At 38.9% G+C, this 23,915-nt stretch overlaps 1 protein-coding gene across 5 annotated transcripts in view; it reads right to left on the reverse strand.

Annotated features, from left to right (window-relative positions):
* rwdd3 (RWD domain containing 3) overlaps positions 1-23,915 on the reverse strand; it is a 115,936-nt gene that overhangs the window by 19,038 nt on the left and 72,983 nt on the right. The window contains exon 6 of one of the 5 annotated variants that reach the window (XR_005630491.1): positions 17,548-17,831. The exons of the other annotated variants lie outside the window; for them this stretch is intronic. The gene's annotated coding sequence lies outside the window, so the exon portion shown is untranslated. Of the gene's footprint in view, positions 1-17,547; positions 17,832-23,915 lie in introns of those variants that run through there. 5 annotated transcript variants of the gene reach the window in all.

The following is a 23,915-nucleotide window of genomic DNA, read 5'->3' on the forward strand; positions in this document are numbered from 1 at the left end:
TACCGTGGAAAAGTGCGTGGCTTTACGTCAAGTGTAGGTTTTATACATCGCGATTTGAACGTGGAAAAGTTCTTACGCAACATTTCTGTACGTACGCACCGTTTATACACGAGGCCCCAGGACTTGGCCATTTGTCTAACTGATCGGCCTTGGTCAGGGAGGTTACTAAGAACCCAGTGGTCACTCTAACAGGGATTCGTAAGGCCTCTGCTGATATGGGAGATCCCATTGGAAGGATGACTATCACAGCAGTACTCTATCAATCAGACGTTTATGGTAGAGTGGCTGGATGGAAGCCACTCCTGAGATAAAGATATATGACAGTTTAAAGGTCTCGGATAGCCTAGGAAATAGATTCTCTTATCTGATAAGATAAAAATTGAACTATCTGGGCAAAACTCCCAGCACTATGACTGGCAAAGAACAGGCAGTGATCATCACCTGCCTAATACCATCCTTACGCTGAAACATGGTGGTAGCAGCATTATGCTATGGAGTTACTTTTCAGTGGCAGGGACAGGAAGACTGGTCAGAATTGAGGGAAGGAAGAATGCATACAAATACTGAAAGTTCTGTGAAGAAAATCAAATTCAGAGTGCACGCCACCTCAAACTGGGGTAACTTTTCACCTCCTCACAACAAAGACCTGAAGCATACAGCCAAGACAATCCCGAAGTGCTAGAAAAGTCATGTTATGTGATGTGATTTAAGGTTTTTGCAAGGTTTGATCATCTCACAGCTTGTGGATAAATACTGTTTTGAGATCTGGTAATCCTGGTCTTGGTTGATTTAATCTGTTTAGCAGGTGGAAGAAGAGTGCACAGAGGGTGAATGAAGCATGATGGAACAAATAAGACCTTAATTCTTTCTAGGTTCAGTCTGAAAAAAACAAGCAGTTGGTTAGGTGGTTAGGTGGTTGACCAATGATTATCAAAGTAGTGCACACCACTCTCTGTAATTGCTTTTTGTCCATGGCATTGCCACATCAAACCATTATGGAGAAGGTCAACACACTTTCAATAATGGACCAGTATACAGAGATCATTGCACATTGGAAACATCTTTAAGTGTCTTGATATGTAAAGCCTCTGGTGAACTTTCTTGAGCACAGCAGAAGTGCTGACCTTATAGAGTGTTGAAAACAGCGATGTCCAGGAACCTGGAATTCTACACTACCACTGTGACCTGGCCATTGATGTACAAAGGTGACATTTTAAATCACTTAAAGTCCTCCACCAAGAGTTCTGTTTTCTTCACATTTAATTTCAGATTATTTGAGGCTACACCATTTGATCAGTTCAGTTATCTTATTTCTGCACACATTTGTAACAAGACCCAAAAATAGTGGGGTTGTTGAGAAACTTGAAACTTCTTAAAGCATCAATGTGCAGTCATTAGTGTACCACAAATAAAGCAGTTACGATTAGACAAAATGCTGACAAGTGCTTTTATTCAAGGTGAGGTGTTAAACACCTGAGTTGGGGCACTCAGAAAATCCAAAAGCCAATGAGAAATATACATGGATAACAAAAAGGATCAAATATGACCATTCGTCATGTCAAGCAAATGATGTTGACTGTCTCTTAGTAATGGTACGTGTCAAGGTCAGGGATATCATAGATGGTAAGCTACTCATAGCTGACATGGTGAATGCAGAAGGTATGGGCAAGTGTCAAGACAGAAGTGACTTTAATAAGGGCATTAATCATTATGACCAAACAACTCAGAGAATTTCTGAAATGGTAAGGTTTGTGGGGTGGTAATGGTCAGATATATTGGTATCATGACAGGTAATGTAACATAACAGGCATATTAGGGAATATGATTTTTGATTAATGTTTAAAAATTGCTTTGATTTTCTTTCTTTCTTTCTTTCTTTCTTAGATGTTTCTTCAAAAGTATATTTGGACTATAAATGCGACATACAGCTGTGGCTTTTACTATTATTTTTTACTCAAACTTTTGATCTCAGTAGGGTAGTTTGTCTAACCACAGACAGATGCAGCAGACCAAGGGATAAACTACCAAAAGTTGAAGCATATCACTGTAAAAAAAGTCCCCTCAACTGAGCTAATCTAATTTCTCTGAAGGCACTGCAGCCTACGATTTTGTTGTTTTTTAGTGTCATTGTGCACCTGTTTATTATGGCTTTGCTGCCACCTATATTAAAAGGGGTGACCGGGTTGGTTTTCTGAACTTGTGTCACAACTCACTCAACCACAGTATGTATGCATTTTTTGCTATTAATATTAGTATCCATTATGTTCTCACTAAAGCTTTGCACCATACTGATGCAGATGATGTGCAGACCTGCTGAAAAACTACATACAGTGCATCCGGAAAGTATTTACAGCGCATCACTTTTTCCACATTGTGTTGTTACAGCCTTATTCCAAAATGGATTAAATTCATTTTTTTCCTCAGAATTCTACACACCGCACCCCATAATGACAATGTGAAAAAAGGTTACTTGAGGTTTTTGCAAATTTATTAAAAATAAAAAAACTGAGAAATCACATGTACATAAGTATTCACAGCCTTTGCTTAATACTTTGTCGATGCACCTTTGGCAGCAATTACAGCCTCAAGTCTTTTTCAGTATGATGCCACAAGCTTGGCACACCTATCCTTGGCCAGTTTCACCCATTCCTCTTTGCAGCACCTCTTAAACTCCATCAGGTTGGATGGGAAGCATCGGTGCACAGCCATTTTAAGATCTCTCCAGAGATGTTCAATCGGATTCAAGTTTGGGCTCTGGCTGGGCCACTCAAGGACATTCACAGAGTTGTCCTGAAGCCACTCCTTTGATATCTTGGCTGTGTGCTTAGAGTCGTTGTCCTACTGAAAGATGAACCGTTGCCCCAGTCTGAGGTCAAGAATGCTCTGGAGCAGGTTTTCATCCAGGATGTCTCTGTACATTGCTGCAGTCATCTTTCCCTTTATCCTGACTAGTCTCCCAGTTCTTGCCACTGAAAAACATCCCCACAGCATGATGCTGCCTCCACCATGCTTCACTGTAGGGATGGTATTGGCCTGGTGATTAGCGGTGCCTGGTTTCCTCCAAACGTGACGCCTGGCATTCACACCAAAGAGTTCAATCTTTGTCTCATCAGACCAAAGAATTTTGTTTCTCATGGTCTGAAAGCCCTTCAGGTGCCTTTTGGCAAACTCCAGGCGGGATGCCATGTGCCTTTTACTAAGGAGTGGCTTTCATTTGGCCACTCTACAATATAGGCCTGATTGGTGGATTGCTGCAGAGATGGTTGTCCTTCTGGAAGGTTCTCCTCTCTCCACAGAGGACCTCTGGAGCTCTGACAGAGTGACCATCGGGTTATTGGTCACCAATCTGACTAAGGCCCTTCTCCCCCGATCACTCAGTTTAGATGGCCGGCCAGCTTTAGGAAGAGTCCTGGTGGTTACGAACTTCTTCCAATTATGGATGATGGAGGCCACTGTGCTCAGTGGGACCTTCAAAGCAGCAGAAAGTTTTCTGTTACCTTCCCCAGATTTGTACCTCGAGACAAACCTGTCTCGGAGGTCAACAGACAATTCCTTTGACTTCATGCTTGGTTTGTGCTCTGACATGAACTGTCAACTGTGGGACCTCATATAGACAGGTGTGTGCCTTTCCAAATCATGTCCAATCAATCAATCAATCAACATTTATTTATATAGCACATATTCATACAAAAAAAATGTAGCTCAAAGTGCTTTACAAAATGAATAGAAAAATAGAAGACACAATAAAAAATCAACATAAGTCAACATTAATTAACATAGAATAAGTAAGGTCTGATGGCCAGAGTGGACAGAAAAAGCAAAAAAAAACTCCCAAAGCTGGAGAAAAAAAATAAAATCTGTACGGGTTCCAGACCACGAGACCGCCCAGTCCCCTCTGGGCAATCTACCTAACATAAGTCAAACAGTCCTCTTTGTATTTAGGGTTTTCATGGAAGGACCTGGGGCCTCATGTATAACGCCGTACGTAGAACTCGCACTATAACATGGCGTAAACACAAAAGCCGAAATGTGCTTACGCACAGAAAAATCCAGATGCAGGAATCTGTGTGTACTCCAACTTCCACGTTCTTCCGCTACATAAATCCCGATCAGCGTGAAAACTAACGCTCGTGCACGTGCTTTATGTAACGCCCCAACTCCTCCCACAATTACGCCTCTTTGAATATGCAAATCAATATAAATCGCCCTTAAGCGCAGCCTTCTGTGAAAAGACAATGGGAAAAGCACGGGGAAAATATAAGAATTTCAGCGAATACCAAGTGGAGGCAAAGGAAAAACATACTATTTGTTCAAATAAACCGTGGTATAATCAACAAAAGGAAGTTGATCAAGTGACATAGCGTGTTGGAGAAACTTGAAAGCTCACGTTCACAAAATCGCACAGTGCCGGAAATAAAAAAGAAGTCACATATCAAAGTCGCCGTGAAAAGCCGAGTTGTAAGCCCACTGTCTGAGTGTCATATGAAAGCTTATTAGGGTACAGAGAAAAAAGGCACACAGTGGGGAAAAAGCACGAAATGTCAACTTCAATCTCGACATTTCCACTTTAATCACGTAGTTTATTTTGTCATTAAAGTAGAACATCATAAACTTCATCTTAAAATCGTTTAATTAACCAGTTTCTCAAATCACATCGTAATTAAAGTAGCACGTTAAATGCTTTGTTTTGTATTTGATCTTCTATGTGCTCTATGTGTGTGAATCACTACTTGCTTCTTAAACTGGCTCTCTTCCTCCAACTGGACACAGAGTCCATTACATTCGTGATATTACAGCTCTCTGAATAACTAAAATACTGAGATGTATACGTGATGTCATTTTCATGATGATAGGAGTTAAAGCACGTTATTAAACATGTTTCACTTCGATGAAATAATTTATTGCAGCAGTACTCAGGGGCGGCTCTAGGCTTGTGGTGGCACTGGGCAGAGGAAGAATCGGTGGCTCCTTAGCCCGCCAATGTCATGCACGGTGGATGGCCACGTCCGTTGCAAACACTGCATAGCCGCCTTGTGCTCATGACACAAGCATTTAACTTTTGCGAAATTTGTCGCTGCGTTTTTGCTGTGTTGTTATTTTTCTTTCTGTTTTATATTCAATATATATTGGCGTAGCCGTCACTGCAGTCAGTGCTTTTCTTTCCCCAAGTAACCGATCGCCATACAATCAGCTCTGTAATAGACGTTAAGCCATCTGTAAGCTTAGCGCCGATTCTTCAAAACGTTTAAAGAACATTGAAATATCTTCGTAGTACATGTTTAATTATTCTATCCTTCATGACACTCCCAGTGAAGAATATAGATTATTTAAATGAAGTTAAAGTTTTATCTGTATAATTTAACAAACATATTTTGCTGCATTTCACCTTAAAAATTATATCGTCATCATATATAAATACGCGCTTTATAAAGTGGCTCAGGTTGTGCAATATTATAACTGTAGTGCAAGTTTACAGTGTGGTGATTGTACTTATAAGTACAAACAGTTCTACAAGGAGCACTTGATTGACTGCATTTAAAGTTCTTGGGATTAAACTGTTTCTGAACCGCGAGGTCCGTACAGGAAAGGCTTTAAAACGTTTTGCAGTGGCTGAGACAGCGTGTCCTTGAAGCTGTATACCGATAATTCTCTTTCCGATCAGCTGCTGCTGTGATTCACACTCAGATACAGTGATATAAATACTCCGCGTGGTGCAGTGAGAGTAATATGGAAAAAGATGATCCGCTGTGGCAACTCCTAACGGGAGGAGCTGAAAGAAGAAGAAGAAAAAGAAGGAGTAGTGAGAGTAACAACGATAAAGCAGTTATGGTATTTGTTACAAGTTAATTACAATTAGATGCATTACACTAATAAACAATATGCGGTTAGTTTCAGTGTATTTATAAAGCCGCGTCATGAAAATAATGAGTAATCACACAAGAACAGTACCATTGCTTTGACGCTGGGTGCCGCCAGTCTGTAAAACCGAGCGGAGAACTTGCGTACGACAAGGCATGAGGTACCGTGGAAAAGTGCGTGGCATTACGCCAAGTGTAGGTTTTATACATCGCGATTTGAACGTGGAAAAGTTCTTACGCAACATTTCTGTGCGTACGCACCGTTTATACATGAGGCCCCTGATGATGATGGTCACGTAGACTTCTGGCTTTCAGTCCATCAATGTTGGTGCATCATGATGCTTTGAGTAGGTGGTGGTGGCGCAGGCCGCACCACAAAGAAACCGGAAAAAGAAACAGAAGAGAGAGTTGGGGTCAGTATGATGATTTTGGAGCCACTGAATAGTTATTATGATGAATTGAACATACAGAGTATCAGTATTAAGTTAAAGTGAAGTTATAAAAGGCCATGTTAAAGTAATGTGTTTTCAGCAGTGTTTTAAAGTGCTCCACTGTATTTGCCTGGCGAATTCCTATTGGCAGGCTATTCCAGATTTTAGGTGCATAACAGCAGAAGGCCGCCTCACCACTTCTTTTAAGTTTAGCTTTTGGAATTATAAGGAGACACTCATTTGAAGATCTAAGGTTACGATTTGGAATATAATGTGTCAGACATTCCAATATATAAGATGGAGCGCAATTATTTAAGGCTTTGTAAACCATAAGCAGTATTTTAAAGTCAATACTGAATGACACAGGCAACCAGTGTAGTGACATCAAAACTGGAGAAATGTGTTCGGATTCTAGCAGCTGCATTCTGCACTCGTTGCAAGTGATTTATGTCTTTTTTGGGTAGTCCTGAGAGGAGTGCGCTACAGTAATCTAGTCTACTGAACACAAAAGCGTGAATTAATTTCTCAGCATCTTTCAATGATATAAGAGGTCTAACTTTAGCTATGTTTCTTAAGTGAAAAAATGCTGTCCTAGTGGTCTGATGAATATGCGATTTAAAATTCAGATTACAGTCAACGGTTACCCCTAAGTTTTTTACTTCCGTCTTAACTTTTAATCCTAGTGCATCAAGTTTATTTCTGATAACCTCATTGAATCCATTATTGCCAATTACTAAAATTTCAGTTTTCTCTTTATTTAGTTTGAGAAAATTACTATTCATCCATTCAGAAATACCAGTAAGACATTGTGTTAGTGAATCGAGAGAGTCGGAGTCATCAGGTGCTATAGATAAGTACAGCTGTGTGTCATCAGCATAGCTGTGGTAACTCACGTTGTGCTCTGAGATAATCTGACCTAACGGAAGCATGTAGATTGAGAATAGCAGCGGACCCAGGATAGAGCCTTGTGGAACACCATATCGGATATCATGTGTCTTTGAGATGTGATTACCACAACTCACAAAGAATTTTCTACCTGCCAGGTAGGATTCAAACCAATTTAAGACCCTGCCAGAGAGGCCCACCCACTGACTAAGATGGTTTCTAAGAATATTGTGATCAATGGTGTCAAATGCAGCACTCAGATCTAAGATGATGAGAACAGATAAATGGCCTCTGTCTGCATTTACCCGCAAGTCATTTACTACTTTAACAAGTGCAGTTTCTGTGCTGTGATTTGTTCTGAAGCCTGACTGAAATTTATCAAGAATAGCATGTTTATTGAGGTGGTCATTTAATTGCAAAATGACTGCCTTCTCTAGAATTTTACTTAAGAAGGGCAGGTTGGAGATGGGTCTAAAATTTTCAAAGGCAGAGGGGTCAAGATTATTTTTCTTGAGCAGGGGTTTAACTACAGCAGTCTTAAGACAGTCTGAAAAGACCCCCGTATCTAATGACGAATTAACTATGTCCAGAATATTGTCAATTAGTACGCCTGATATTTCTTTGAAAAACTAACTGAATTTTGGTTTGAAACAATCAACTGAATTTACCACAGGCGGACTCCAATGAAGCTGCAGAAACATCTCAAGGATGATCAGGGGAAACAGGATGAACCTGAGCTCAATTTTGAGCTTCATGGCAAAGGCTGTGAATACTTATGTAGATGTGCTTTCTCAATTTTTTTATTTTTAATAAATTTGCAAAAATCTCAAGTAAACTTTTTTCACGTTGTCATTATGGGGTGTTGTGTGTAGAATTCTGGGGAAAAAAATGAATTTAATCAATTTTGGAATAAGGCTGTAACATAACAAAATGTGGAAAAAGTGATGCGCTGTGAATACTTTCCGGATGCACTGTAGGTGAGTGGTATGCAGATATGCACTCTTTCTATGCATTCTTATATAACTGGACAAATGGAAGCTCCGGCTTCGGGATGAGATAAAAAAGCCCCATCCCAAATTCCCATGGACCCCCATCCCTCGTCCCCTTTCTCTGCACTCCTTCTCATGTGTGAGTGAAGGGTTCAGAGTAAATGGTTCCTTTGATGCTTTATTTAACAGCTCCGTTAAAGGTGACATTCTATGAGGGGGGAAATGTAATTACTCTGGTCGCTTGGCATAAATCAATGTTTGTTAACTGTTTTATCTGTAGAAACTCACATTAGTTGAAGCCAAAATGAAGAAATCACAGCTGAGGTCAGCAGATAGTTAGTCCCATTTTCCATCTTTCATCACTTGAGTTACAGGCAATGATTTGTAATTGTGATAGTTAGTCAAGGGGCTTGTCGAGTGAATTTACATGCATTAAGTTGTGGGGTGGAAGAACTGTGAGGAGGTTGAGGAACTACGTGTAAATGAATATTTATTTAATGGTAAACGGGCTTTCTGCTGATTACATGTATTCTGTATGCAAGGGTAAGTGATGTTTTACTTTCACTATAATATATATACAAAAACATTTGAAAGTTTTGGGTTAACTGCCATCCACAAATACAAAGCGCTATGATGAACAAAGTAGACATTGAAGCTCCTGTTGTCCCAGCATTAACAGATTAGAGGATGATTTTTCTCACAGCCTGCTATAGCCAACGCTATTAACCCAGCAGCTCCAAGGAGGAGTCCAAGGAGGAGCAGGATACCCCAAAAAGGTAAATAATTTGATGGGTCTTCAATTATTTACATATTTCTTTAGTGTTGATTAGTGAAAGTCTGGTGAATGCTATTTTCTATTAAAGGATAAATCTGACACAGTATTTTTCAAGCTGAAGTTAATTCTTAACAATCGTGGTATTTTTGCCGGGAGTATGATTATAAGAATGGGGGGTATCCTGTGATTAAACAATAGCAATTATAAGAGCTGGTTTGGGTTGGAACGAGTATTACTTGAGTTGGAACGGCAACAACTAACACAGAGCACTGTCAATCACATCGGCAGAACGTTCGATGAGAGTTGTTGTACTGTGTAACGTGAGCAAGTCAGTAGATGATGCAGCATTATCTTTTCTCATGTGCTTGTGACCCAAAGGAACCAACTTGTAACCCACCAGAGAGCCACTCGTGATCCACTGACAGCAGCCCATGACCAAGTGGTTGAGAAACACTATTCTAATGTTAAGCATCAGCTGGGAATTTATGGTATTTGTAAAAGTTAGCTTTTTTTCAGTTTTATTCTTTCAGTCACATTCACGCTATCCCTCGCCCCCAAGATCTAACTCTAACTAACAGCACCAGTATAAATGCACACCCGATCTGACACTGTTTGTTTTCAAATAATATTGCATTATTGCAATGATGTTTTTCTGATTGGTACTATTCAAGTCATAAAATGATTTCTTCAAAATGTCAGATATATTTGTCTCTTTCTTTTTTTTTCCCGGTGCTGTGTTGACATTGTACACCAGAAGGCGTGAACTTATTCAGTGCGAACAAGAACATGCGAGTGGTCGGTTGCTTGTGCTACAACAAGCTTAACTTGGCGGTGATCAACGCGCATGTACTGTGCAAGGCATGCACGGGGGCCACTGAGAAAAGAAGAGTGTTCTTGGCTCATCTTGCAGAGGAACTTCATCGTCGCATCTTATAAGAAAAGGTGACGGATAAAGCAAAAGGGGATGCAATATCGACAAGCTTCTTTTCCAACACCGCCGCTTCCCTAACCCCTTCAATGTAATAGGAACCACAGTACAGAGAAAAGTGTCTACATTGCAACAGGTACACATGTCGTAAATGCAGGAAGGATGGTCCTTGGGTGTATGGGAACTGTTAACATTTGAATCTGATAATTGCATATAGCGTGGAACTGACCTCTCTGTACTATTCTTTCCTCTGCATATGCTGGAGTACAAAAGAAACACCACCATGCACCAAAATGTGGAGACTGGGTAAAATAAAAAAAAAAAAGCAGTCACTGATTACAACTGCAAGAAGGCATGCGAATGAATAATATGAATAATGTTACATCAGTGGCACAATGTTTTCCGAAATGTACTATACAGGTCATAAAATGAGTTATTCCAAATATTATATATACCTATGTCTCTGTTTTTTTATATCATGGACCATAAACTGCATACTAATGCAGCATGAGCAAGAACACTGAATAAAACTGAATAAAAAAAAATTCAAGTGACGATGAGATACGAAGAAGGCAGATTCACCAGCGTTTGGGTGTCAGCTTTTATCCCTCTAGATCAGAAAATTTCCAGTTCCATTGTCTCAAAACACCACTCACATCTACAGTTATTCCCAATTTCAGATAAAAAGTAACCGCATGAGATCTGGGGCAGGGAGGAGTGGGGTGGGGGCGGTGTGGGTGTTGTATCGTGATCGTAACTGAGAGAATAAAAGTAAAAAAAAGCTAACTTTTACAAGTACTACAAATTTACACCGGCTGTTACAGACACAAATCAAATGTATTTTTTTATTTAATAACATTAACAATTAGAGTAGCTCACTACTCAAAACGTTAAATTTGCAGGGGGAGCTGGTTCCGAACTGACAACCGCTGGATTATAAATCAGCAGTTCTTACCGCTTCACCACAGAAGCTATCATATTGTACTTGCACCTTTTGAAAAAGTGTTTATTTGATATTTGGCCATCAGTCTTCACATATTATACAGTTCATGTCTACATTTTGTCATTTACTACTAAAACATAAAAAACGCTTCTGTTTTAACGATGTGTTTGCATAGATTGTTGTAGACACAGAACACACATGAAATTATTTACTCTATACAATTCTAGGTAGCTCACTCCCAGATAAGCAAGGCAGGAACTGGGAGAACTTCTTGCCTGTTCTGTGGTGGTGGGTGGAAGGAATAGTAGCCTGCTTGCTGCTTGGGCTTATCGACACATTTACAAGACAAAAGACGCTGATGGAGAGGTGCAAAGGGATTTAAGGTGGGATGGATTTACGAGTTTTTTCGTAGGCTCTGGTAATTCTAGTGTTAAAGTGGCCCAAATGTGTGTGTATCTGTTTGTCCTGCGATGGACTGGTGCTCTGTCCAGGGATTGTTACTGGCCTGTGCCTGATGATTGCTGGCATAGGCTCCAGCTGCCCCATGAACTTGCCTTGGACAAGCATGCTAGGAAGATGGACTGCAACTGTCAGCTGCCTTACATTGAGGTTTAATGGCACAATCACTAATGCTGGATGTGCATCTTATAAAAATATTCAATAGAAAAAACAGGCTGTTGCCATAATAAACAATGCTTTTTTTGTCATGTGTGGAAGCTTTATGTGATTTCTTTTTCCAAGTTGTTCCTCTGATGTTTAATGACGACTGGATTCAGTAAAGTTGTGAAAGGGGTTTAGACATCCAGACCAGACCAGCTTATCCCAGAAAACCACTTGCAGAATTCAGCCTGGCCAGGCCCAATGTAGCAGAAAATTGGCTAAACAGATCAAAATACACATAAATGCCCTAAAATATATCCAAAATGCCCAAAAAGGGTTAACACGTGGATTGGAAAGAGCAAGGCATTAAAGGAGAAATCATTAGCAAAAAAAATATTCAATAGAGAAAGAGTTAAAAAAAATATTCAAAAAGATCAAAAAGGAGGCCAAAGGGTCTGAAATCCAAAGCAACCAAGTCCCAGTACAAATCCAGAAATCAAAAATGAAAGAAAGAAGCAAAATTTAGAAATCCAGCAAAGCAATAGAAAGATAATATACACTAAACAGAACTCTTACAACTCCAGCAAAGGGCATACAATGAACCCCAAGGAACTCATTTTCCCAGACTGCCTTTGAAGTCTTGGTGTACTTCTTTAGTAGTGAGGTAAAAGGGGGGGTGGTCTTGCCACTTGGGGATCTACCCATGAAACACTAGGAACATATTGGGATATGAATACACAAAAAACTAAACTAATACATAAATGCATTTAAAAGAAAATGCAAAATTAGACACATAATAAATGAACAAGGTAATATTAATGAAAATGATTGAAACCAACAGACAATAAGACAGAAAAAAGAAATTTAAAGCCAGAGGAGGAACACTTACTACCAAACAGGCACCCTAGATGGCCACTGCCTTTGTAATAAGAATAATGCTAAGAGATGGCGCATACAGTGCAAAGTGGAAACCCCGGGCATAACTGGAGCTGGTAGGCATCTCTTTGCACATCTATATAATGAAAGGCTCAAATTGGTTTGCCAGTGCTAGGGAAGCGTTAAGCCATGCTGTCTACCCAAATACAAACTAGGGGTATTCTTAATTGCTTGCAACTCCCCCATTAATTTGAGTCTACTATTATTCCGTTATTTTTCATTTTTGTATTGTTTTGCCAGCAATCTCATTTTTTCTCAAAGGCACAAGATGCCCACGACTCCATGATGTCACTTGGGGCATGTGGGCAGTATGTACGGCAGCCTGCTGCACTGAAGGAAGAGTCACACAGTTTAAGTTGTCAACTGTGATGTCTTTCTAGTTAGACAGCAAGCTTCTTAAACACAGCATTACAGAAATAGCATAACAGTTAAACTTAATGTTTATAACATTAATCAGATTTTTTATTTATACTATTAATTCCTGTGGCAGTAGGGGGCGCTAGTGCTTCCTTGAACCCTCAGATACCACGCTAGACACTGGATAAAAGTCCAAGACTTTTTATTAATTAACACTAACGTGCACAAAGCACCCTCCACACTACTCATATACTTAATAAATACAACAATAATTCTCTTTCCTCCTCGCCCAGACACTTCGCCCCTCTACCTCCCAGCTCAGCTCAGTGTCTGGACTGGCCCTTAGTCCTTTTATACATCCTGACCCGGAGGTGTTCCTGCCCAATCAGACCACAGTCCCTAATTCCTTCCGGGTCAGGGTAAACAGTCCTTTTGTTCAACCCGGGAGCACGTCGTTCCTGCCTGTCACGTGACCGTGACGTACTCCCGGGTTATAGGGCACACAAGAGTCCACGAGCCCCCCTACAGTGACTCCCGGTGGCCCCCAAGGTATCCAGCAGGGCTGTGTATAAATACATGAGAAATACACGCTCCTCCTGGCGACCTGGGGGTGAGAGCCGGAGCACAAAGCTGGCACTCCTCCACATTCCACATTTTGCTGAGAAACATTGTGGTGTACTGAATACATATTTTTCAAACTGATTGTATTTTTTCCAAATTGAAGGCTCAGGTGGAATATCATTATGCTTGAAATAAATCAGGGTACTCTTCACAGATGGTACAGGCATATCCACAAAGACTTGCATATATATGCTGAAAAGATTTGTAATCTGCATATGTCAGTTTTTTGAAATTACTCCAAAGCTTTTGCTGAGATTTATGTGATGCTTAACAGCCTTCATCACTAAATGCGTTCAGTATTCACTTTACACAATGCAAATCAAAATTAAACTAAGGAGGGGATTAAACCTTTTTTGTAAATAATATGGTATGTATTTTAATATTGTAGTAATTGATTATCTTATATATAAACATCTACGCGTGGAAGTGTGTGTGTGTTTCTGTCCAGCCCGGAAGTAAGTGGTGGAGTTGGGGTAGTGGCTCCACCTCCAAGGAAACAGAAAAGTCACTTAGCCGCTAATAACACAAGCGAGGCCATAACAGCACCAAAACAAAACCACCAAAGATAGACAAAGTCGCTTAGCCACTAGCATCGGAAAAACAATATCCCTTTTACTTTTCCTCCCGCCACTAATGCACAAGCGATGCAAGCACATCAGCAAAACGAAACCTTGTATATATATGAGGACAAGAGTTTGCCATTGACAAAGAGATGTTATAGATGAGCCGTGGGCCACAGGAGAGGCTGAAAAGTGTATGCTGGCACTAGCAACGCAGGTCATCATACTAATGTGAAACAAAGGGCTGGTGTGCTGCTTACCTATACAGAGTGCCCTAGAAATAATAATTTTGTAATTACTGTAGTATAACTTCATGGACTGTATATACAGTGCATCCAGAAAGTATTCACAGCGCATCACTTTTTCCACATTTTGTTATGTTACAGTCTTATTCCAAAATGGATTAAATTCATTTTTTCTGAGAATTCTACACACAACACCCCATAATGACAACGTGAAAAAAGTTTACTTGAGGTTTTTGCAAATTTATTAAAAATAAAAAAACTGAGAAAGCACATGTACATAAGTATTCACAGCCTTTGCCATGAAGCTCAAAATTGAGCTCAGGTGCATCCTGTTTCGCTTGATCATCCTTGAGATGTTTCTGCAGCTTAATTGGAGTCCACCTGTGGTAAATTCAGTTGACTGGACATGATTTGGAAAGGCACACACCTGTCTATAGAAGGTCCCACAGTTGACAGTTCATGTCAGAGCACAAACCAAGCATGAAGTCAAAGGAATTGTCTGTAGACCTCCGAGACAGGATTGTCTCGAGGCACAAATATGGGGAAGGTTACAGAAAAAATTCTGCTGCTTTGAAGGTCCCAATGAACACAGTGGCCTCCATCATCTGTAAGTGGAAAAAGTTCGAAACCACCAGGACTCTTCCTAGAGCTGGCCAGCCATCTAAACTGAGCAATCGGGGGAGAAGGGCCTTAGTCAGGGAGGTGACCAAGAACCCGATGGTCACTCTGTCAGAGCTCCAGAAGTCCTCTGTGGAGAGAGGAGAACCTTCCAGAAGGACAACCATCTCTGCAGCAATCCACCAATCAGGCCTGTATGGTAGAATGGCCAGACAGAAGCCACTCCTTAGTAAAAGGCACATGGCAGCCGCCTGGAGTTTGCCAAAAGGCACCTGAAGGACTCTCAGACCATGAGAAACAAAATTCTCTGGTCTGATGAGACAAAGATTGAACTCTTTGGTGTGAATAGCAGGTGTCACGTTTGGAGGAAACCAGGCACCACTCATCACCAGGACAATACCATCCCTACAGTGAAGCATGGTGGTGGCAGCATCATGCTGTGGGAATGTTTTTTTCAGCGTCAGGAACTGGGAGACTAGTCAGGATAAAGGGAAAGATGACTGCAGCAATGTACAGAGACATCCTGGATGAAAACCTGCTCCAGAGCACTCTTGACCTCAGACTGGGGTGCGGTTCATCTTTCAGCAGGACCAGGAATCAAAATTATCAAAAGCACACAGCCAATTGAATATCAAAGGGCCCACAGAGACATCCTTCAGAACAACCTCTCCAGAGCACTCTTGACCTCAGACTGGGGTGACGGTTCATCTTTCAGCAGGACAACAACCCTAAGCACACAGCCAATATATCAAAGGAGTGGCTCCAGGACAACTCTGTGAAATCCTTGAATGGCCCAGCCAGAGCCCAGACTTGAATCCGATTGAAATTGATCTTCCCATCCAACCTGATGGAGTTTGAGAGGTGCTGCAAAGAGAAATGGGATCTTAAAATGGCTGTGCACTGGCGCTTCCCATCCAACCAAGGAGCTTGATAGGTGAAACTGCCAAGCTTGTGGCATCATATTCAAAAAGACTTGAAGCTGTAATTGCTGCCAAAGGTGCATCGACAAAGTATTGAGCAAAGGCTGTGAATACTTATGTACATGTGATTTCTCAGTTTTTATTTTTAATAAATTTGCAAAAACCTCAAGTAAACTTTTTTCACGTTGTCATTATGGGGTGTTGTATGTACAATTCTGAGGAAAAAAATGAATTTAATCCATTTTGGAATAAGGCTGTAATATAACAAAATGTGGAAAAAGTGATGCACTGTGAATACTTTCTGGATGCACTGTATGTGTTGTTAAAGGTTTTGGTAGGAATAAATAGTAGCTGCAATTGGGACTATGCCATCAAAGTGTGCATCTTTTTATAAAAATGTAAATATGAATATTTTCAGATATTTCTATATTTATAAAAACATATATATCATGTATAAATGTTCTGAAGAATTACTATTTATTGTAATGAACAAATGTTTATTTCTTTAACCTCAAATACTTGCATTTTATTTCTTTCATAGTTGCCTGTTCTTTCACTAGTTACAATGGCATAGGAGAAGAGACTGTCCTGAATTACCAATGTCTGATTCTTTAATAGAGAAAAGCACCTAAAAGAGGGTGTTACGTTGCAGCCAGGGTTTGGTTTTTCTGAGTTATGTTTACTTCCCTTATTATTGTTATTTTTGTCATTTTTGAATTACTTTTCATATGTTTTTGTTTTATTGTAATTTGGTTAATATTGTTATGTTTATGTATGTTTTAGCATTTATGTACTGTATATATATGCTGCTTGATTATGTTCCTTATTTTCTGAACCCCGAGACACTGGCCACCATTACGTCACTGCTAAGTCCCTGAGAGGTTTGAAGTTGCTGGTGAAAAGGATCATTATTGTGAGCATTGCTTTGGAGTTTGTTTTATTTTTTTGTGGTTTTCTTGCTTCTTTAATTGAATTTAGCCTCTGGAATTTGGATTAAGTTTGTTTTCCTTGGATTACCTCTGTAGCCTCACTTTTTATGCTTTAGTTTCAGGGTACATTAGGACATTAAAAACTGTGTACATTTCAATAAAAGCTGGAAAAAGGGTTCTAGAACTTAAACTTATTAGAACATTAGAACATAATTATTACATACAATAATATATATATATATAGAACATTATTATTTCTGATGTTCTAAAAACTAGAAAAATGGTTTGTACAACTTTGACTCTTACCAATTACTAATTTAGCAATCTTTCTTATGCTTGAACTGTCAAACCTGCTGCTCAAAGTCTTCTTTTCATTGATAAAAGTGACGTTTGCTTACTTTTTTTCACTGCTAAGCTGTGCTTGATGCTGCAGTCCTGTAAGGCACCTACCACACATGCTGTTGATTCTCAGAGATTTGTCTTTTGTTTCTGTTCTCGCTCTGGGTTTGCCAGACCTGTCAGAGTTTTCTCCAGTTTCTAATTTTTTTTTTGATTGTGTATGAAACAGTACACCCGGACACCCTGGGTTTCTTAGCAATTTCTCTAAAGGAAAGACCTACACCTTTAATAGTTATAATAGTCTGGTTGTCTTCCTTTGTTAATTACATTTTATCTACATTATGAGAGCAATATACAGTGCAATATTGTTCACAAAGGCACAATTTGTTCCAAACCTGCTTTTCTACATTCAAAGGGTTTGTAAGTAATCAACATAAGTTGGGACACCTTTAGAAATTGTTTCCATCAACAATTAACTTGCATTCCTACATAAAAACTATAAGTTTTTAATCCAATAATTGTTCCCTGAAAAATGCCCTTCTGTATAACAATACACATGGTAAACATAAAAAAAAATAAAGATAAAAAAGTATTTCCAAGTCATTGCCTGTTAATCAGCTCCCATGGTTTATTGACTCTTTGGGTGACAAGATGTGTCATTTCTGTTATTCATGTACAGAGAAAGGAGGATGGAAGATTGTGGTCATGTGCAACTATTATGTACCCACTCTGTATCAAGGTTCCCAGGTGCTGAGTGGCAACAACGTATGTATTTTTAGTGACAGGATTCCCATATTTATTGTTGCTCCATCCTTTGTCTGATTATATGAGTGCTCCACTTAAGATCTTCATAATCATCTTCACTTGCAAACCCATGCCAGTTGATACAATAAATTCCTGTTAAATGATAAACAATTTTGTGATCAGTTATCCATAAGACTTTATTATTTTTACTTTTAGATTAATAATGTTTCTGTCAAGAATTTGGGGATCTTCATGGAAACTATAAAGGAATGCAGTAAAGATTTATCTTTTTTGAATCATATCATAATTGTTTAAAAATTAAAAAGAAACATGAACTTGTGAATCTGATCTCTGCATTGAAGCAGTCCTGCTCCCATGTAGTGCAAAAAAACATGAAATTAAAATTTTTAAGTGTTACGAATGAATTTAATGCAATCCTTTTGTGGTAGTCCAAGTTTCAGATCCATTATACCATGTCTATGGAGCTAGACGCAACACTTAGTCTCACTTTTAATGACTCATTTGCTGCAATTTTCCTTGTTAAGACTTAATCAGGTACAATCGCTAATGATTTAAAGCATATTAATGAATATTACTATTCTAAATTGTTCCCTGATATGTCAAATTCCATCAAATAACTGTTAATCTTTTCTCTATTTCTTGCATCTGCCCCACCACTCTGAGAAGAAAGCTTTGCATTTGGATGCATTGTATTACAGTGGATGAGTTGAAGGAAGGTCTGCGCTTTATCAATAAAGGAAACACTTCAGGCCTTGATGGCATTCCCCTGGAACTCATAAAAACCCTTGGAAACAATTTCCTCTTACTCTGTTTTTGTTATGTCTGCAACAGACAAGGTTTGAGAGTGAACTAGGAGATAAAGTGAGCCAGAGAAAGGGTCAAAACCAGGAGATCAATAATAACAAGCCTCTGAACCAAAATGTGAGATGAAATTTGTATCAAAAAAAAAAAAAAAAACTAGAGCAAAAGTCAAAAACACCAGGAATCAAAATTATCAAAAGTGATAAAAGATTTGGATATTGAATCCCCTGCTTGAAAGAGGAAGTTTTTTCACGGGTGACTTTTTATCCTGTTTGGTTGTGATCAAAGGTCATAACCTCTGATGACACTCCCCTAATAACTGGTGGATAAGCCATAATGATGAGAAACCAAAATGGCAGCAATAACAAAAATACAAAATGATGGATAAAACTCTCCAAAAAAAATTGCATAACTTAAATGAAATAGAATGGAGAAAATTTGGAAAGTAGAATTAGATCCAGTGACTCAAAAAAATGAGTGCAAAATTATTGAAATTGATGTAGGGACCATAAAAAAATTAGAAAAAATAAACACCTAACAGTTTTAAACAGTGTCATTTCATCTATCTATTGATCTCTATCTTCATCTCATTACTTAAACCACAGAGATAACTCCACCATTCTCATTCATATATTATAGGTTTTAGTATAGAGTCTGTATCCATGATTAAAATATCACACTAAACTCCTTTGAAGTACTTCTTATAAATACAGACATCTTTCATCCACATGATTGTACTGACTGTAGTTACCATCTCATTTGGTCCATCTAACAATGTATTTAGTTCCAGATGTACCCAGAGCTTGCTTCGCACAGAATGTGCAACTTGATTTTGTGCCCATTTGGACATGATGTACTGGACTGTATCAATGACAGTCTTACCTTGTAATCCATGAGACTTTCGTCGCTACTTATATCATAGTTAGGAATATACACCTTGCATATATTTTTGATGGATACCTCACATGCATCCCACAATTTGTTTTGTTTCAGTGCTGGTTATTTGGCTTCTTTATAGTCATTGTTATTAGTTAAATGTGAGTATCACATAATAAGTGAAAATGACATTCACTCATAACTTTTTCAAAAATGGGTGACTGCAACAATGGTTTGTGGACCAGTACCATCTCTGGACTGGTTTACCCACTATGTCCTGCAGTATTATGAGACTGAAAAACACCCATATGTCAACTGCAGCAGCATGATGGCAGTGACTACAATAAGCAAATGGTTTAATGTGACTTTTCTGACACTGCTGAGCATAGCAGTTTGTTTCAACAAATATTTTCTCCACCATAGTATCATCGACAAATCAGAAATAGTCCAAATAATCATGATCAACAAACATATTTAGACAGAAACAGGGGTTACCTGTAAATGGTCAAATAAAAGGTACTGGCTTGTCAGCCATAGTATGAAGCCGACACCAATCATGGGCATCGCTTAAACTGGCAGGTCAGAATGTACCCACACAGTTGTCAGTTTCACTGCCCGTGTCAACATGGTCATCATTATGACTCCAATTGAGCAACTATTGGTTTCAGTTTGTTCGAAAACTTATTTTACAGCTTTTCATTTACCATTGTGTTTTTGCTTAAAGGCTCCGCCCCACTTTTAAATATTTATGAGTTACCATAGAGTTACCATAAAGTGGCAGAACACACTGAAATAACACTGTAAAGCAGATCATTACATGTCACCACAAGCCAGCTTCAGGTTTAACCATATTTGGAATTCCAAGTCACTCTTGCTGTTAACACCAAGAAGGTTACAACTTGATTTAAAACTCTACAGATATTGTCTTCTGTTGTTTACCATCATCATTGACTTGATGATTGTACTCATCACATTCATTACAGTTAAACTTTTACCATTGTGTCTTTTCTCTAGCATCGCTTCAGTATTTCTCACAATTTTTTAATTAGTATATAAATAAAGCACTGAATATGCTAGTTTATAGGGTTCAAGCTTAACATTTTTGTTTTATTATTTCATAAAGATAAAAAAATAGTTACAGGATACTGCTGCCTTTACCAAAAGTGCTGGCTGAGCCAATTGCCTCATCACCTCACTCAATGTGCCTTTTAGTTATGACTAGGGCTTCATGTTTGAACTTTTAATCTCCTAATCTTCTTTAATAAAATTTTTTAGAGTCTTATTCTGAGCCAGTACAGTAAGATTGTTTTACTTAATAATCAAATTTAACTGTATTCTGTATATATGACAATAATGCCCTTTAAGCCTGTAATGATGGTGCCATGATGTAGGGTCATGTTTCATGTTAATTAGTACATGCAAGCACCGTATATACTCGCATTTAAGTTCTCCAACGGATAAGTCGTGGCTTGATTTTACCATATAATTTTTGGTATTTTATAATGTCTGTCATATAAGTTGTATGTGAAAAACTCACACTATTGGTTCAAGAGATTATGATATGCTAATGCCCACCTGAGAGAGTAATTGTGGTTTTTTTTCTATGTATTGTGCCTACATGACTACACGGTGATACCCAAACTATTACGAAATGACATTTGCACTGTTTTGTGTTTTTTGTATCTCACACCCTCATACACCTTTATTGTAACAGCATCCCTTATCTACGATGGAGCATTCAATCAGAAGAAAATATGAATCTGGTTTTAAATTAAAAGTCTTTGAAATGGCAAAAGTATTTGGTAACTGCATTGCTGCAACAAAGTCAATGTGTCTGAGAAACTGGTGCGAGATTGGAGGAAGCAAGAAGATGTAAAAGAAAAATGTAAGGGTCACATTTTTGAATGGGCATATAAGTCATTGTCTGATTTAATGATCGATTTTTCGGGTTTCAAGACCCGACTTATATGCGAGTATATATGGTAAGTATTTCACTGTACTCTCTACCCATGACCTTACAAATCCATTACGTTAAGTAGTGACTCAAAATTGACAAATTGGCCTTATATTAGACCTTATATCTGTACATGAGCATCCTCTGTGATGGAATGACAGATTTGCCAGATTTCTTCTTTGAAAACAATAATGTTGTCAATGGCCCTGAGGCCTTAGACCTTTAAATCTGACTAATCGCCTCACCTCCGGCCTCAGTTTCTCTCTCCCTCCCTCCCCCTGTCTGTCTCCACTCTCGCCTTCCTTTCACCCTGCCAGTGAGTTTTTGTCCTATTCACTTTAATAAACGCTACCCCAGGTTCTAGAATCAGCTCTAAGGCTAGAGGTGTCCTTTTTCAGTTTCATGGCTGCTAACTCATAGTAGTATCTAGTTGTCACAGGGAACTGCAATCCTGAGCCGTGAGCAGTTTTTTTTAAGACCAGACCTGTTCTCTGTTTTGTACAGCAAGGGTCCTCTTATTCCAGACAGGATATTTCTAATGCCATGTGTCTGCCTGAGTGAGTTTTGCTAACTTCTTGTCAATTCCCCCAATGCCACTCTTAAACACTCTTGTCCTTACTGAATTAATTTACATGGCCGTTACAGCACATAGGAGCCTCATCTTCACTAGCAGCCTCACATTTCTAAAATAGCACTGACAGGAAATTATTGTTATACTATCTGATGTTGATGTCTCCTGAGATCACTTGCCTCCTGGTGCAAATTTCATAGTAATCAGATTCAAAGGAGAAACAGGACTTATTGGAAAAGATGGTTTAATGCTAGTTGATGGCAGACCAGGCTTCTGAAACCTGACACTATTCCAGACCTGGCCACTGATGGAAGACTTAGAACTATGAACTATGAACAGAGTCTCACCTATATACAGTAACTTGGCCAATATTCTGAGGTATTACAAGACTCTAAAGTATCCAGAAAGTCTTTATTGATACTAGAATTCATTGATGTAGATATTACCTTTGCGTCTTTCCACAATCCCCTCATGCAGGGGTGTCTAACTATGATCCTGGAGAGCCGCAGTGGCAGTGGGTTTTCTTCCTCACTATTTCTTCATCAGTGACCAATTTCTGTTGTTAATTGATTGTTTTTCCCTTCATTTTAATTAGCTTATTTTTTAAGACTCATTCCTATCAGTTGCTTCTTTTTTTCATAAATAAAAAGTAAGAGGTTATGTGCACCATTAGAACAATCTAGACAAGAACAGGCCATTTAGCACAACAGAGCTCGCCAGTCATATCCCTCAATTCTTCTAAAAAACCATCAAGTCTAGTTTTGAAAATCCCTAAAGATTTACTGTGTACCGCATTACTTCTTCCAGGTGTCTATGGTTCTCTGTGTTGGAAAAAACATCTCAATGTTTGTGCAAATTTTACGCTTAACAAGTTTCCAACTGTGTCCCCGTGTTCTTGATGAACTCATTTTAAAATAACAGTCTCGATTCACTGTACTAATTCCCTTTATAATTTGAAACACTTCAATCATGTCACCTCTTAATCTTCTTTTGCTTAAACTGAAAAGGCTCAGCTCTTTTAATCTTTCTTCATAATTCAACCCCTGTAGACCTGGAATCAGCCTAGTCGCTCTTCTCTGGACCTTTTCTAGTGCTGCTATGTCCTTTTTGTAGCCTGGAGAACAAAACTGCAAATAGGATTCCAGATGAGGCCTCACCAGTGTGTTATAAAGCTTAAGCATAACCTCCTTGGACTTGTACTCCACACATCGTGCTGCATAACCTAACATTCTGTTAGCCTTCTTAATAGCTTCTGAGCACAGTCTGGAAGTTGATAGCATAGAGTCAACTAATACACCAAAAACCTTCTCATAAGGTGTACTCTCGATTTTCATCATATCACCAGCAGATGTCCAGCTAAATCAGGGCCTCAAACGCCAATCAATTTCACCCCAACCAGTTTCTTCATTAGAAGCCAGATCTTGTTGTTAATTAAATCCTTTATTTAATTCCATGGCTTGTTGGTGTTCTCATTCCTCCACACCAGACATTTCCAATACTGTTGATTTTCTTTTTCCTAAGACCACCATCAAAATGCTCTGGTGGCTTAATCAGATTAACATTACTGAGACCTTCACACTTTTTATTTTCAGATATTGTATGATGGACACAGGTTAGCTAGTCATGTGTTGGGTCATTTTGTGTCTCATTTTTGTTTGATTGATAATTAAGGAAAAAACAAACAATTAAGGTGTCTGAGTCTTAAATAGCAAATCAATAAAAATGAAGGCAAAGGAAATCAATTAGTACCAGATGTCGGACACTGATTAAGAATATGCCAGGAAAGAAAACCTGCAGATACTGTAGCCATCCAGGATCAGAATTGGACACCCCTGCTCTAAAGTCATTATGGCTTTATTACTCTCGGCCCTTCAGATGGGTCTTCCTTCAATCACTGTCACCAGCATCCTAGTCTTGCTGAAGCCAAACATATAATATATAGGTCTGGAGACAACCATGAGTAAATTTTGCTTAATCGTGGATGGGAACAATTAGACGGCTCACTGAGTGTCAC

The sequence above is a fragment of the Polypterus senegalus genome, chromosome 14 (assembly GCF_016835505.1).
Source record: "Polypterus senegalus isolate Bchr_013 chromosome 14, ASM1683550v1, whole genome shotgun sequence".
NCBI classification, from domain to species: Eukaryota; Metazoa; Chordata; class Cladistia; order Polypteriformes; family Polypteridae; genus Polypterus; species Polypterus senegalus.